The sequence below is a fragment of the Bradysia coprophila genome, unplaced genomic scaffold, assembly GCF_014529535.1.
Source record: "Bradysia coprophila strain Holo2 unplaced genomic scaffold, BU_Bcop_v1 contig_235, whole genome shotgun sequence".
Classification (NCBI taxonomy): Eukaryota; Metazoa; Arthropoda; class Insecta; order Diptera; family Sciaridae; genus Bradysia; species Bradysia coprophila.
The window spans coordinates 622,514-637,337 of NW_023503496.1; the positions used below are offsets into that span (position 1 = coordinate 622,514).

The window sequence follows — 14,824 nt, forward strand, 5'->3', positions numbered from 1 at the left end:
GAGTAAATTTCATCCTTTTTTCGTGATTTTTGTTTCATTTGAAAGGTAGTCGAAGCCCGAATATAATGTGGCGAAGAACGTTTTAAATTTGGGTCCTTGGACTGAGGCCGCTCCTCGACCCTAAGTGTATTTTGCATATAAATCGAGGAAATCTCATCCAATTTTGCTAGTTTTTGTCTAATATGAAAGGTAATTGAATACCGAATAGAATGTGGTGAGAAAAATGTTTGAAAATTAGGTCCTTGGACTGAGGCCGCTCCTCGGCCCTAAGTGTATTTTGCATATAACTCGAGTAAATTTGATCCGATTTTCCTAATTTTTGTTTCATTTGAAAAGTAATCGAAGGCCGAATATAATTATGTTGAAAAAAAATTTAAAATTTGGGTCCTTGGACTAAGGCCTCTCCACGGCCCTAAGTGTGTTTTGCATATAAATCGAGTAAATCTCATCCAATTTTGCTAGTTTTTGTCTAATATGAAAGGTAATTGAATACCGAATAGAATGTGGTGAGAAAAATGTTTGAAATTTGGGTCCTTGGACTGAGGCCGCTCCTCGGCCCTAAGTGTATTTTGCATATATCTCGAGTAAATTTCGTCCGATTTTCCTAATTTTTGTTTCATTTGGAAGGTAATCGAAGGCCGAATATAATGATGTTGAAAAAAAATTAAATTTGGGTCGTTGGACTAAGGCCGTAACTAGGCCTTAGGCCTCTCAATAAATTAAAATTTTAGGTCAACTTGAAATTTGTGTTACATTTGAAAGGAACGTCGTACGGGGCTTCGTAATTGCGCTATGCGCAATTTGTAAGATGTACACATTTCAAATAATTTGACTTCAACTAGGGTGACAGACGCACTAGGGTCACGTGCGCAATAGATGTACGGGTTCGTACGGGGCTCAGTCGCAGCAAACGCTCCGACTGTTCTGACGGCTCGTTTAAGTTAAATGTAAAGTCTGCCGTCGATCTTAGATAAGGGCTGCTATTGTATTAGAACTAAGTTGAGGAGCTAATTTGCTGAAATTCTCATCCTGTCGTAACTGTAAGGTGAAAAACATCTGTATTTTTGTTGTTATAAAATGCCTTTATTGATTGATTGATGGTCGAAAAGTAGTGTGAGCCCTTGTTTATACATCGTCATCGTGACAAACACAGCCAGTTGTGTTGCACATTCCTGTAAATCCACCTCTGCTGCCGCAGACCCAATTGCAATTAGAGCAACCAGTGCCTGTTATCAATCGAATACCGAAAAAATTGCAATAAGTTTGAATTTGTGGAGAATTACAATGCACAAACTTTAATTATCATTCTTGAATATTACCTTCTTCCTGGCCATTTGCAGCGAATGAATTGCCAGCCAGAGCAGCAAGCACAAAAATTAAGAAAATAGCGAAAAGTTTGAAATTCATTTTGTTTTAAATATTGAACTTGAATGTGACTAAATGACGCTTGAATAATGGTTTAATATATCGATGTGCAGCATCATTTATATATTAAAATATATTGATCAACTCGAAATACTCGAATTTGTTATCGTTTTAAAAACAAAAATAAAATATTTAGCTCGAAGACTAATTGCTTCGCAACGAATGTTATTGGTAATGGGGCTCTATTATTTCTTAAGAGGCATCGGTACTTAACTAAAATTGTTTCATTTTTGATGATATCACTGATCACTGATTCATCAGAATACTTTTTGGAAAATGTTCAAACATTTTTGAAAGATGAGTACGCAGTTCCTGAAAAATGGTTGAAAGATGACTGATACATGGCATACGTTCCACTCAGGGCTTACTTTAGAGAATTTTAATTCTGAAAATTCCGAAAATTCTGAAAAAATTCCGAAAAAGTTCCGAACTTTTTCGGAATTTTCAGAATTAAAATTCTCTAAAATAAGCCCTGGTTCCACTGGCTGAAAAATCGTTGAAAAATATGTGGAATTACAGTCCACAGTTGCCAATTACGTTCTAATGGTATGCAATTAATGCTCTATTGGTAATTATATTTCACCAAAGGATTTGTATACCATTAGAATGTAAATTGGTAACTTTGGACGGTAATTCCACACATTTTTCAAACATTTTTCTGCCAGTGGATCGTATGCTATTTTTTCAGTTATTTTGCAACTGTGTACTAGCCTTAAATAGAAATTAGTTTTGGTTGTAGTCGTTTGAGAAAAGTGAACAGTTTAACGAAATTTTCATAAACTGCTCAGTTTTCTCGAAGCTGGTCAAACTGCTAAAACCAAATCTATTTTCTGTTGAAAGCCAACCCATTCGTGGTCGTTATTAATGTGGGGCAATGACGGCAGCTCAATCGTTTACCCGTGAGCGGTCGTTATGTTACTTTTTTTCCTATGATTTTTCATTCGTAAGCGAGAAGAGATAATGTACTTTCAACGGAATAAATAAAAGAAAAATGTCCAAAAAAAATTTTGATGCAATTTATTTTTTGACATTTGAATCCAAAATGGCGGAAAAAATTGGTCAAAGTCGAAAAATATTTTTTTCTCAAAGGAAAATTTCTGAAACCGATAGAAAGACTGTAAATTTGCAAATACTTTCTTCGGAAGGATTATAGAGAATTTAAAGAACTATGGCTACATCGGTGAGTTCGTTCTGGAGATATGCCAGTAATAGTTGAGTCACCACATGTTTTCTTCAATGTTCTTCATGTAAAAATACATCGAAATTATTATTCGTTTAGAATAAATAATTAAGCGTATATCACGGCAGAGTAAAAGTAAACCTGGCAGGAGCGGTTCATTTTCGAAACGTCAAAGAAGGGACCTAATACACTGTATGAAAATGAACTCAAATGAACACTGACATAAATTGAAAAATTTTATTCGCAAAATATGTAGGGCTACTAGATTATTCAGGTCCCTAGTCAAACAGGCGCTCCTGCCTGGTTAACTTTACTCTGTCGTGCGTATATTCATGACTATCGATTTGAAGTTGTGTTTTATGTAAATTTCAGTAACTGGATGTGAAGCCGAGTTTAAAAATTACACGAAAATTACACATGCTCCCAGTTCTAGAACTTAAGGATTTTGAAGGGTCTCTGAGGTTTTTTTTTCGATTCTCTTCAGAATTTATTGAGCTATTGTAAAATGCACGAATTTTTGCCTAAGCAGGTCCACTATTGTCTCAGTGTAAGTGACAGTTGGCTTATTATACAATAGGTTTGTTCCAAAGTGATTTCGAAATGTCAAATTTCATCAACAGAAGGCAACTTTACCTCAACTTTCAGGTTGACGAAAATTTTAACGAAACATTTACAAAGATTTTTGACGTTTATGGTTGAAATCGTCGTAGTTCGTGTTGTCAAAGTTAGGGTTTACAGTTATTTGGAACAACCCTATATATAGAGTATATTGTTTTAAACGACAACTGTCACGTCCACGGAGACAAAACGAAATGAAAAGGGATGTCTGTAATGCCACCTTAAGTCTTGATTTCCACTTACGAAAAAAGTACTCAGTTTTCTCTCTGTTTATATTTTAAGCCAAAAATACGAATCGCATAGGCTCTGTTTACAAAGAAGTTCTCCGATTCGCCTCTGTTTCGATCAGAAATTGAACACGATTCAATTTTGTCGCCGTTTACACAGGTTTCTAACAAAAATTCATTTTGGCTGGCTTTTGTTTAATTGTCATGCAAACGGATACACCGATTCCTGAACGGAGTGTAACGCGATCCATGCTTAAAGATGCAATCGCAGTCAAAACAAGAATTACGTTTTGCCTCCGTTTACGTAGACCATGTCTCTTTCCTATAGATCTCTTCGTTTGGTGAAACTGATGACGGAAACGTGAGGAATGGTGGGGAAAAGTGTGCAAACTAATTGAAACCAACTTCACAATTTCACATAGTAATGAATAAGTGAGTGCGTCCAATTCTTTGAAATGAATGTAAATGAACTAAATACGGGGAATTCCCTTAGAAGCAAAGTTGGTTCTCATTAGTTTGCACACAAAACCGAACCGTCGATCGTCACGCCAGCGGTCATTTTAGTGATCTATTGTTTAAAACGATCTGTCAAAGCAAATCGGAATGTTTTTGTTGACTCAGATTGCTTAAAGACAACGCACTGCTTCTAGCATGAGCACAAGAAATATTTGGATGCTGATGTAGTCACAGTAGGCACTGCGTACCTTTCGTAAAGATAGATGAATGGTTTTCGTTGTATGAGTTAAAAACACACAATACAAACAATCTTAAACGGTAGCTCTCATCACAAAAGCCTCCAAATTGGACGTTTGTCAAAATAGTGTTCGTGCTAGTAGCAGTGCGTTGTTGAAGATAATTCGTCTCTGCAGATACACATAGTAACCCGAATTTGACATAAAATTCTTTTGTCTTCTGACCTTTTCCAATTGTTTTAAAATGAAAATGTCAAACTTGTCAAACTAGACAGTTTGCGCAAATGACTTATAATTTATAAGTAGGACATTATAAGTAACTTTCCCTAACTTCTTGTATGGCGATGTTACTAATAATTTCCGGCTTATAAGTTGACTTATTAATTATACGTCATTTGCGCCAACTGTCTAATGAATCAATCGACCCTACGCATTTCAATCGTCAAAGTCAATCGTCAACAATTGGGAAAGTCCAGAAAAAAAGTGTTTTTTGTCAAACTCGCGTTGCTATGTGTATCTGCAAGGCTTGATTTCCACTTACAAAAAACACACTTAGTTTACTCTTTAAACAATAGAAGTGAGGCGTAGTTTAGCTAAACGGAGGAAAAAAGAAAGGTTTGTTTTCGTAAGTGGAAATCAAGCCTTACTACTCTCGTAAAACCTTGACAGATACACCGATGATTCACGATGGGTTCATCGAAAACCAATTTCGAGCTCTAATCGGGCAGGTCTCATTGCAATAATTTAAAATTTGTCTGACGAATTTTCGAATTGACAGTCCTAATTTTATTTTTGAACTAAAGCAGCCATTTTATTGGTGATGGCGGCCAAACTGATCTTGTGGTGGTATAGGTAGTAAAACGTTATTTTCACACTTTCAAAATTTTATTAATTTATTAGAAACATTAAATTAGTGATTAGGGATTACAATACGGATATCAATCTGCATTTACAAATTCATTGCTGCAAATTGAGCTTTTTCTTCATTACAACACGGGAAATCATCAGTTCTCGTAGCAATGACAAGTGTGAACGTCACAAGAAGTTAACTTTTTAGCGCATTGAAGGTGACACGTTGCTCTGCGGAGTCCATTGCATCCAGCTTCAACCTTTAAACAAATAAGATTTTTGTTTAACGAAAAAAAAAACTCCGAAAAACCGTTCCAAATTCAGTTTTGATCAGCTGGTTTTTTACAAAGCGATGCTAATAACACCATAGGTAACGAGTTTTGTGCACAAATGGTGGTTGGATAGGTCTTGATGCCCGGAGTACGAATCACGTATCCATTGGTCCCAATGACGTCACTAGTTCCGGCGAAGCAACTTCACAAAAAATTAATAAAAAGTAACCAGCGGAACCACAGGCGTCATTGAGACCAGTAAATGCGCGGTTTGAATTCATGGCACCAAAGCCTATCCAACGCACTATGCCAACTTTGTCACAGTGGCTTTGCCTAGTGAATCGTGAATAATTACCCCGTAGATGTTCAGCACGGCAAATATCAAGACGGTCAAGAGGAGTACCATTAAAAATGTGTTATTCATTTTGAGAGTTTTATTGGCTGGCTAAAACAACTACTTTTGTAACCACTGAACACAACTGTTAACTTGCTAAGTAAAAGCTTAACTGAAGGATTCGGACTGAATTTTCCTTTATATATACCGATCGGTGAGCAACAACTCATCTTCAGAATAATAATTCGCGTTGAAAAAGTTCCCCGCACATTGTCTTTCACACATACCGCGACTTCTTGTACCATTTCGTTTCAAATGCACGGCGAGGGGAAGTCCACTGGTTCTTGGTTCGAAATTCGAAACGTATGTCTTTCAACCGACAAAGTCTTTGCGTTGCATCGATCAACAAAACAGGTGAACTACAGAACTCTCACGGACCATTGATCGATATCCCAATATCTGGTCATTATATTATGCTGATCTTATAGATTATGCTTGCCCTGAATTGCTTTGAGTAGCTTCCATTTTTATTTTTAATAATTTGAGCTTTTTGTACTTAATAAAAAATGAAGAAGTGATTTCCCCCGGTCGGTGGATGAAAGGAAAAGCGAATTTCTTAAGAAATTTATTCAATTGTTTGTTGCTCTGCACTTACTACACCACGCTCTCTTTTCAATATATCGATACTTGGTGTATGAATGACTCTACCTACACACATAAACACCACTTCAAGCATGAACGGTATATATATCGAATAGTAGTGAACTGCTCGATGACTCAAAATTAGTGTAAAAAAGAACAATGGCACAGAAGGGGATTCCTCATTGTTTTTTGTGTGTGCTGCGTTGATATGATTCTACATAAAACAAAGAAATCAATGAAGTGGATCAATACGATGCACATGTGGCATCGTGTACTTTACATTTTAGTCAAGGCACAGTGCTTGCGTAAGCCTATACAGGAGGGCTTATTTTTGGGGATTTTATTTCGGAAAATTTCCCACAAAAATTCGGATTATTTTTCGGAATTTGATCTGAATTTTCGGAATGAATTTTTTTTTAAGTAAGCTCTGGGCCTCACTTCTCCGTATTCGTAACATTAGGAATTCGTAATTTGACAGTTTCATGTACGAAATCCCACAAGAACTGTCAAGTTACGAATTCTCAAAGTTACGAACGAATGCGAATTGAACCTCTGAGCTTATCATTTTGTTTGTTCTTTGTTCAATAAATAAAAGGATTACGCAAACTGGCTGACCCAGTAATTTACTTAGCGCTTAGAAATTCATTTCAAAATGTTCGGCGTGTGACACATTCATTGTCAAAGAAAATAACTGCTGTTACACATAGCGACGCGAAAGAGATTTAATTCAGACTTTTCGTTTGTTCTACTGTTAAACCTGAGTTACCTATGGAGTCAGTTGATACAATTGTCACCCCACAGAGTGGTTATGACTCCTCTTGCGTTAGGAAACCACGAACCACAATTTTTCCTGTTCCACATCTTGCTCTTCATGTCCGCTCTAAACTTGTCCAACATTCCAAGGCTGTATACTTTAAGGAGGTCACGCAGACCGCCATTTTATTAGATTCGCGGGAACACACCACTTCTGATGATTTTACATGTAAGATAATTCACCACGTCATCAATTCACGCCGTACGTTCAACGCTTCATTGTGTGAAACTGACGCTATGTTAAAAAGACCTCCGCACTTTCCATTTTAAATTTCGACCGCACTTACGGCGTGAATACGACGGGAATCATCAGAGTAGGTGAATTTTTGTATGAAATCGGCCATTTTATCATCAACTGTGGTGTGTATCTGTATCTGCGTGACCTCCCCAAAGTATACTGCCTTGGATCATTGTAGCGTACAGGAAACGGCATTTATCATAAAATCAACCTGACATTCGATCATGAAAATAACCGAGTTGTGACTGTGAGGTGAGGTGAAGTTTGGGAATGGGTCTTTTATCATTGAAAGAAACATTGACACCTTGCAACGCTAAAACATTATAGTTAATGGGATTAGTATGATAACAAGCTTCAAGTTGAAGACGTTGAAGATAAACATTTAAACAATAATGATTTCGTTCTATCGAAAGGAAATTTTTATGTCAGTCAATAGCAAAAGTAGAAAAAAACATTTTTCATACCTAGGACCCGAAAAGTGCGACTTCTGTTTCGCAGTATCATGGTGGCCTGACGGCAGTATCGAACAATCATCAGTTGCTCCATCGGGCTCTTCTTCACAACTGATATAACCTTTTATTTCACGTGAACTAGCGTTGAGTAATATACAATCAGAGGATATCGTGGTGTTATAGAACACGAAAGGGACAGCGTTGTAGGGTACACTTGAAGAAACATCATAAAAGAAATCACAAACATGTCAGAAAGCATGCCGTGCAGTCACCCAAACAAGTCAGGTATCAAAAAAAAACTTGAAGAGCTTTGAGTCAAACTTAATACCGGAAAAGAAATCTCTTCGGACGTTGGCCGATACAAGCTTTAACTTACCTTAAAGTCATCGACACCACATTCATTGAACGCACCGACCAGGGGCTATTTAGTTGAATTAATTCGCTTAAATTCTCCAAATTCGTAAAAATTCTCCAAATTCACCGAAATTCGCCGAATTCATCAAAATTCACAAAAATTTGCCAAATTCACCGAAATTCGCCAAAATTCTCCAAAAATTTACCCGACTTCCTAGCTTACCAAGGAGTACTTTTATATTCAATTCGACTGTATATTTGTCCTCACAAAGAAACTCAAGACAAAACTAAAGTGGGATATTGTTCTGATCTTTAATTTTAAGAAAATATTATTCACTATTTCCATAAATGGAACGACTTCTATTCATTTAAAATACCTGAAAAGTAGAACAGCTCTACTCGAATATTTTCAGAATAAAATCGAAAAAACGTAGACAGGATTGTCTACCGAGTCGCTCATTTCACCATCAATCGAACTTCTGATACGTTGATCGTTGTCATCCGTTCTATCGTTATCGTTCGGGCTTTAGGTTCAAATGTCTAAAGCTTTAGCGCGACCAAAATAACAACCAAAATTTAGGAAGTCACAGTAACGAAGGAGAAAATGGATATTGAACTAAACAATAATAGTTGGCAGTGTCGAAACTCTGCAATATGTCAATTTCTAAATTTCTAAATTTTGGGATGACAGATGATTCCTCGGGCACATGCTAACTCTCATCTGATTTTTTGATGGATCTAGGTTATTTTCGACATGAGTGACGTGTTCCAATGTTAGATCCTAAATTTTGGGATGAGAGATGATACCTCAAGCACTTCCTAACTTCCATCGCATTTTTTAATGGTTTTGGGTTATCTTCGACATGAGTGAGGTGTTCCAAGATTTGTTTCTAGATTTTGGGACTTAGACTAATTTCTCTAGAATTTTTTAATTTCATAAGGTCTTTTGATGTTGTCGAAATGACATACTTACAAAAGTAGTGATATCAGTCAAAAAACCCTTAAAGGGTGAATGTGACGCTAGTTCTTTATCTTACTTACAAAATAACTGATATCGCTGAGGGTGACGCATTGTGCGCCGTACGCAAAAGTTTAATCAACCAAAAATTGACCCAAAAAATTTGTAAAAGAAAATTTTATAAAAAGAAATTTGCGTCACAAGTGGCAGATGTTGAGAAACCTATTGTTAGGAAAATGGGTAAAATTGTATTGAAGGAATTTACGGAAAAAACCGAATCACTTGTGACGCAAATTTCTTTTTGTAAAATTTTCTTTCACAAATTTTTTGGTCAATTTTTTGTTGATAAAACTTTTGCGTACGGCGCACAATGCGTCACCCTCAGCGATATCAGCTATTTTGTAAGTAAGATAAAGGACTTGCGTCACATTCACCCTTTAAGGGTTTTTTGACTTAGGAGTCAATTCGCCAATTTCTAAGACAATTGGAAAACTAGCTCGCTCTGATATTATTGAGTTATAGCTCACTCGATTCGTCGATCGATTCTAGCTAACACGAATATTCCATTTAAAAAAAAATAAATTTCACTTTGGGTTTTGGGTGTAATGTGTCTGTCATGTGATGTCAGGGGGTGGTCAAAACACATTTTTAGCAATAACCTGAGGAATGAGCAACCCGAAAAATAAAGCTGAGAATTCTGAATTTGATTGATATAGGCCTTTTTTTGTCTCAGTAGAGTACGTTTCTGTACTTAAAAGTACTTTTTCGCAACAAGTGACGAAAAGTAGGACTTTCCGTTGCCTTTATTGCGAAAAACGTTGTATACAACTCGATGATAAATGCTTTTTTAGGCACAAGATGTGTATTGTCACACTCGGCCTGCGGCCTTGAGTGACAATCTAGACATGTAGTGCCTAAAAAAGGATTTATCACTCGGTTGTATAAATAACTATTTCCTAACTAGTGTCGTCGTCGTCGCTCATTTTCCGCGTCGTTTAGGAAAAACGTTATTCCTAACTTATGCTAAAAGGCATTTTTAGCGAATTTTACTCCAGTACTCGGCTCCGGCTCGAGCTGGAAACGTCTCATTCGCTAAAAAAGCATTTTAGCATGCTTTAGGAAAATAACTATATCGATTGTGAGGTCTTGGAGATTTTCGTGAGGCTTTATCCGACATCATTTTGAGATATCCTTGATGTTGGTGAGGTTTTTTTTTTTTTTTTAAATAAATTTATTCAGTTATCATTCCTTAGACTATGCCGTGCGGAATACAATGTATAGCACATTTAGGGTAAAATTTACATATAAAAAATAAAATAAAATTTAAATTGGACTGTTTTTTTGAGATTTTGGAGATGCTTGTGAGGTTTTTATGAGACATTTTTTGAGAAGGGAATTGAAAATAATCGTAAACCTAAGATAGATATTTATTTTTTTTTCCGAAGATATTTTGGATAAGATTATAAAAAAATATAATCCAACAATGGAATGAATCAAACGCTTGGTTAAATGTTATTCCATTCAAACACATCGGTACGTTCCTCGATAATAATTCCGTCAGAGTATGTATGGCACTTAGAATCGGAGCTCATATTTGCCGTCCTCACATTTGTTCGTGCGGATCTTCAGTGAATGAACTCGGAATTCATGGTTTGAGCTGTCAAAAGAGCGTCGGCAAGTTGTCAAGACACGCGGAGTTGAATAGGATCTTATGTCAAGCGCTATCTCCAGCACATGTACACGCCAGGCTAGAACCACCGGGTTTGTTTCGGGATGACGGCAAGAGGCCCGACGGATTGACTTTGGTTCCTTGGTTGAACGGGCGCTATCTCGTTTGGGACGCCACCTGCTGGGACACTTTGGCTCCCAGCCATCGCGACATCTCGTCTAGACAAGCCAGACGCACCGCCGAGCTCGCTGCCAGAACAAAACACAGCAAGTAAAAGCCAACAATTACATCTTGAACGCCTTTGCCGTCGAAACTTTCGGCCCTTGGTCGTCCGAAGCAATAGACTTGATAAACAAAATCGGTCCCATGCTCAACGAAGTGAGCGGCGACCCACGTTCTCACAGTTATTTAGTGCAGCGCATCTCCCTCGCCATTCAGAGAGCCAATGTTTCTTGCGTTTTGGGCACGATTGCCCAATCTGCGAGCCTTAATCAGATTTTCTATTTATAAATTTTGTAAACACAACCTGTATGTACATGAATGACCTCAAATAAAAAGATTTTGAAATCCAACAATTTTTTAATTACAAAGAAAATTCGTGAAAATTCGTCAAAATTCGCCGAAATTCACCAAATTCGCCAATTTGCCAAAATTCTCCAAATTAGTAAAAATTCGCCAAAAATTCAACTAAATAGCCCCTGGCACCGACCCCACACACACTGATATGTAAAAAGCTTAAGGCTAGTACCACGGCAGAGTAAAATAAACCAGGCAGGAGCGGTTCATTTTCGAACCGTCAAATAAGGGACCTAATACACTGGATGAAAATGAACTCAAATGAACACTGACATAAATTGAAAAATTTTATTCGCAACAAATATAGGGCTACTAGATTGTTCAGGTCTCTTGTCAAACGTCCACTCCTGCCTGGTTAACTTTACTCTGCCGTGCTAGTACACAGATCGTGAAAAATGCATGAAAAATGGACTCGGTGTAAACCTAATGTTGCCAAATATTTGACACTTGGCTCATACATTTTCTGTCATTTTTTGAAAGCATTTTGCAGCGATCGATTTTGCATACATTTTTCACGAACTCTGTACTCATATTTACTGTCGAAACTGTGGTGGAAACCCTTCGCTATTAGAGTCTTAGTTTCTTTCTGAGCAAAAAAAAAATGTACCTACTAGTGGAGGTCCATCTTCATACAAAAGCTTATTTTAGCGTGCATTTGATGATAAAAGAGCGAAAATTTTACCATCGATAAAGATTGAAATTCTGAACATTTTTGGATATGGCGCCCAAAATTTCCTCCCCACTTGCTCCTTTGACCCCCCCTTTAAAGTTTTCGATGTAGAGGTAATTTTGATGAATTTCTGTGAAGCTACGGAGGCCATATGGGGCTCGAATGAGAGCTGAAAGTTCAAAGTTTTTTAGTGAAAAAAAAATCCGGAAAAATTGAAATTTTAAATTTAAGGTTAAAAAGTTAAATGATTTTTAAAATTTGTTCTAAAAATTATTTTTTTCTTGGTAATATTGTTTAGTATTGAAATTGCAGACTTTTTTCCATACAAACCATATTTCGAATTTTGCACATGGAGCAACCATGCTAAATTTTCATAGAAAATAAAATGTTAACCCTTTTGCATGGAATTTTTTTTGCCATTTTTTTTTACGTTTAATCTGATATTTGGTGTGTTTGCTTAGAATGTTCTAAAAACCAAATAAAACCACTTTTTTGATTTGAAGATCAAAATATTTAGACATCAAAATCTGCTAAAATACGCAAATTTTCCACAGTTGGTGAACTTTGCCGATCACTACAACACCCACAATGGACTTAGACAGCAAAATATTACTTATAAAAAATGTGTGACCTGTGATGTGAGGTGTGTGGTGCGATCCTATTTCAAGCAAATTTTGAAATATTTGAGAATTAAGTGAAAAACCAAAGGCTCTCTACCAGGCAAAAGTTGACCGATTTTTAAACGTCGGATTGGTTCCTTACATCCGCCGTTTATACAATTGAATTTCAATTGTCAAAAACCAGACTCGATCATTTTATTTTGCTTTCATTTTATTTCAGGTTTTATCCACTGCAATTATTGTTATTGTATAAACGGCGGTCCGACGTTTAAAAATCTTTTTTTTTAACATCAAAAATGGAAACCATGTTTTGACACTTTTATTGGTATGCTATAGTACAATCTTAACTTATATGTTAATTTATTACTATTGATGACATTTTTACCAACTGTCTGTGAGAGACAACCAGCCGAACGTGTGTGAGTTTTCCATTCCATTGATTGGATCTCTTTGACGGTAGCATCGTTCACTGCGACAGCGACATCTGTTATTCAGCAACCCAGACCTTGAGAACTATTTTGTCTTCGACGACATAGCCAAGCACCTTACTAAATCGCTTGCTGATTGCTGACTGAAGAGCTTCTTTTCCCATGATCCTAGCACATTATTAGTCAGTGCTTGATTATAAATTCAGTATATTTACGATTTAAGGATTATTTTAGTATCAATTGATTAATTAGGTTGATTAATGATTCACTTTCTTTTGTACACAATTCAATTTTTCTTGTATACAGACAATCGATTCGAATTCCCTCCCGAGTAAAGGAAAGATAATACACAAAAGCATTATTCAGAATTGTACAAAATAATTGTGGACTTATAATTGAAGACTTTTGTTTCGTATAGGTATGTTCCAATGTTACTAGAGCTGTCAAAGCGTCATCCATATAACAATAACAGAAAAATTATTGTTGACAAAACCAAGGTAAATATAGTGAGGAGGTAATGCCATTCAGACGCGCGGCCTAGCACATAAGTTCGATGCCAATGACATCTCTTTTTAAAATGGTTGACAACGATTTACTTGTATTTCACAAAAATATTTTCGCTATCTCACAACAGATGGCCCGACTTTCTATTTCATTTTTTGCTTTCAACGAAGGGATGAGATGGAGTTTGTATCGAACTTTCGTGCCACCGCACATCTCATTCGGTTATATATGACATTACCTCCTCACTATATTTACCTTGGACAAAACTGTTGAGGTTATGGTTCTGTGGATGCTGTCGTTCGTTTTCGGCTTGTTTAAAATCGTTTTTATCGTACGATGGAACAAACCTATAAGGAATCAATATCTTTTCTAATTTCGTATAAAACATATGTCAACTCCTTCCCCTATACTTCGTGTAAGGTATAGTATAAGGTATAAGAGGGGACTTTCGTCAAAAAAAGTGATTTGCGTTTCTATTAAGTTCAACAAAAAAAAAACTTTGATGGGATAATTTTAAGCATTATTAGTAGTCAAAACGAGCCATCAGAACAGTCGGAGCGTACGCGTGTATCTATTGCGTATGTGACCCTAGTTCTCGTCTGTGGCCCTACTTTGAAAGTAAGCCTATTGTGCTCGTAAAAGTTAAAGTAAAAATATTATAAATTGCGCAATTACGAAGCCCCATATGACGTTCCTTTCAAATGTAACACGAGCCTACTCGCAGCCTCAGTACAAGAACCCAAATTTAAGTACAAGATGGGCCGAATAAGATTTTTTTTTCTATACGTCGTCGCTTCTTTATCCGTATGCACAGTTTTTGGACGAATGTAGTAACGACGTGATGTTTCAACGAAATGCCCCCCTACTTGTAGCCATGTTTACCAAAAAAATCTCATCAATCGACTGACGGAAATTGACGCTATTTTTCCGGGACTTTTTAATTTGAGCCTAGTTAGGTCTTGGTGCCCAGGCCCAAAAACCAGTCTCAGATATTTTTGATCTTCCATACCTGGCTGGTAGTAGGCGGTCAAACGTCGAAAAATGGGGATTCGTAGTCCGGATTTCATTTCCGTAACGTGACGAGAATATGTGCGTGTATGGGTTCGTTGGAAAGCTGAGGCCGAGTACAACCGGAAAAAAAATCTACAGAAATTTCTCAGAACCTCTGTGAACTTTGACGAGGCCTGTGACCTCACTAATGCAACTATTTGATTAAATTATTATTTATTATAAATCTAGAGGACCTCAGCTTTACAGCGATACCCACACAGTACATGAAAGCTTTAATTTAATTTAGGGGAAC

General features: G+C 36.7%; 1 long non-coding RNA gene across 1 annotated transcript; it reads right to left on the reverse strand.

Annotated features, from left to right (window-relative positions):
• Positions 1-5,005: 5,005 nt before the first annotated feature.
• On the reverse strand, positions 5,006-5,899 carry LOC119077278. The gene is made up of 2 exons (XR_005087768.1): positions 5,619-5,899; positions 5,006-5,251 (listed from the first exon to the last, which is right to left on the reverse strand). It is a non-coding gene; the product is annotated as an uncharacterized LOC119077278 (long non-coding RNA).
• Positions 5,900-14,824: the final 8,925 nt, after the last annotated feature.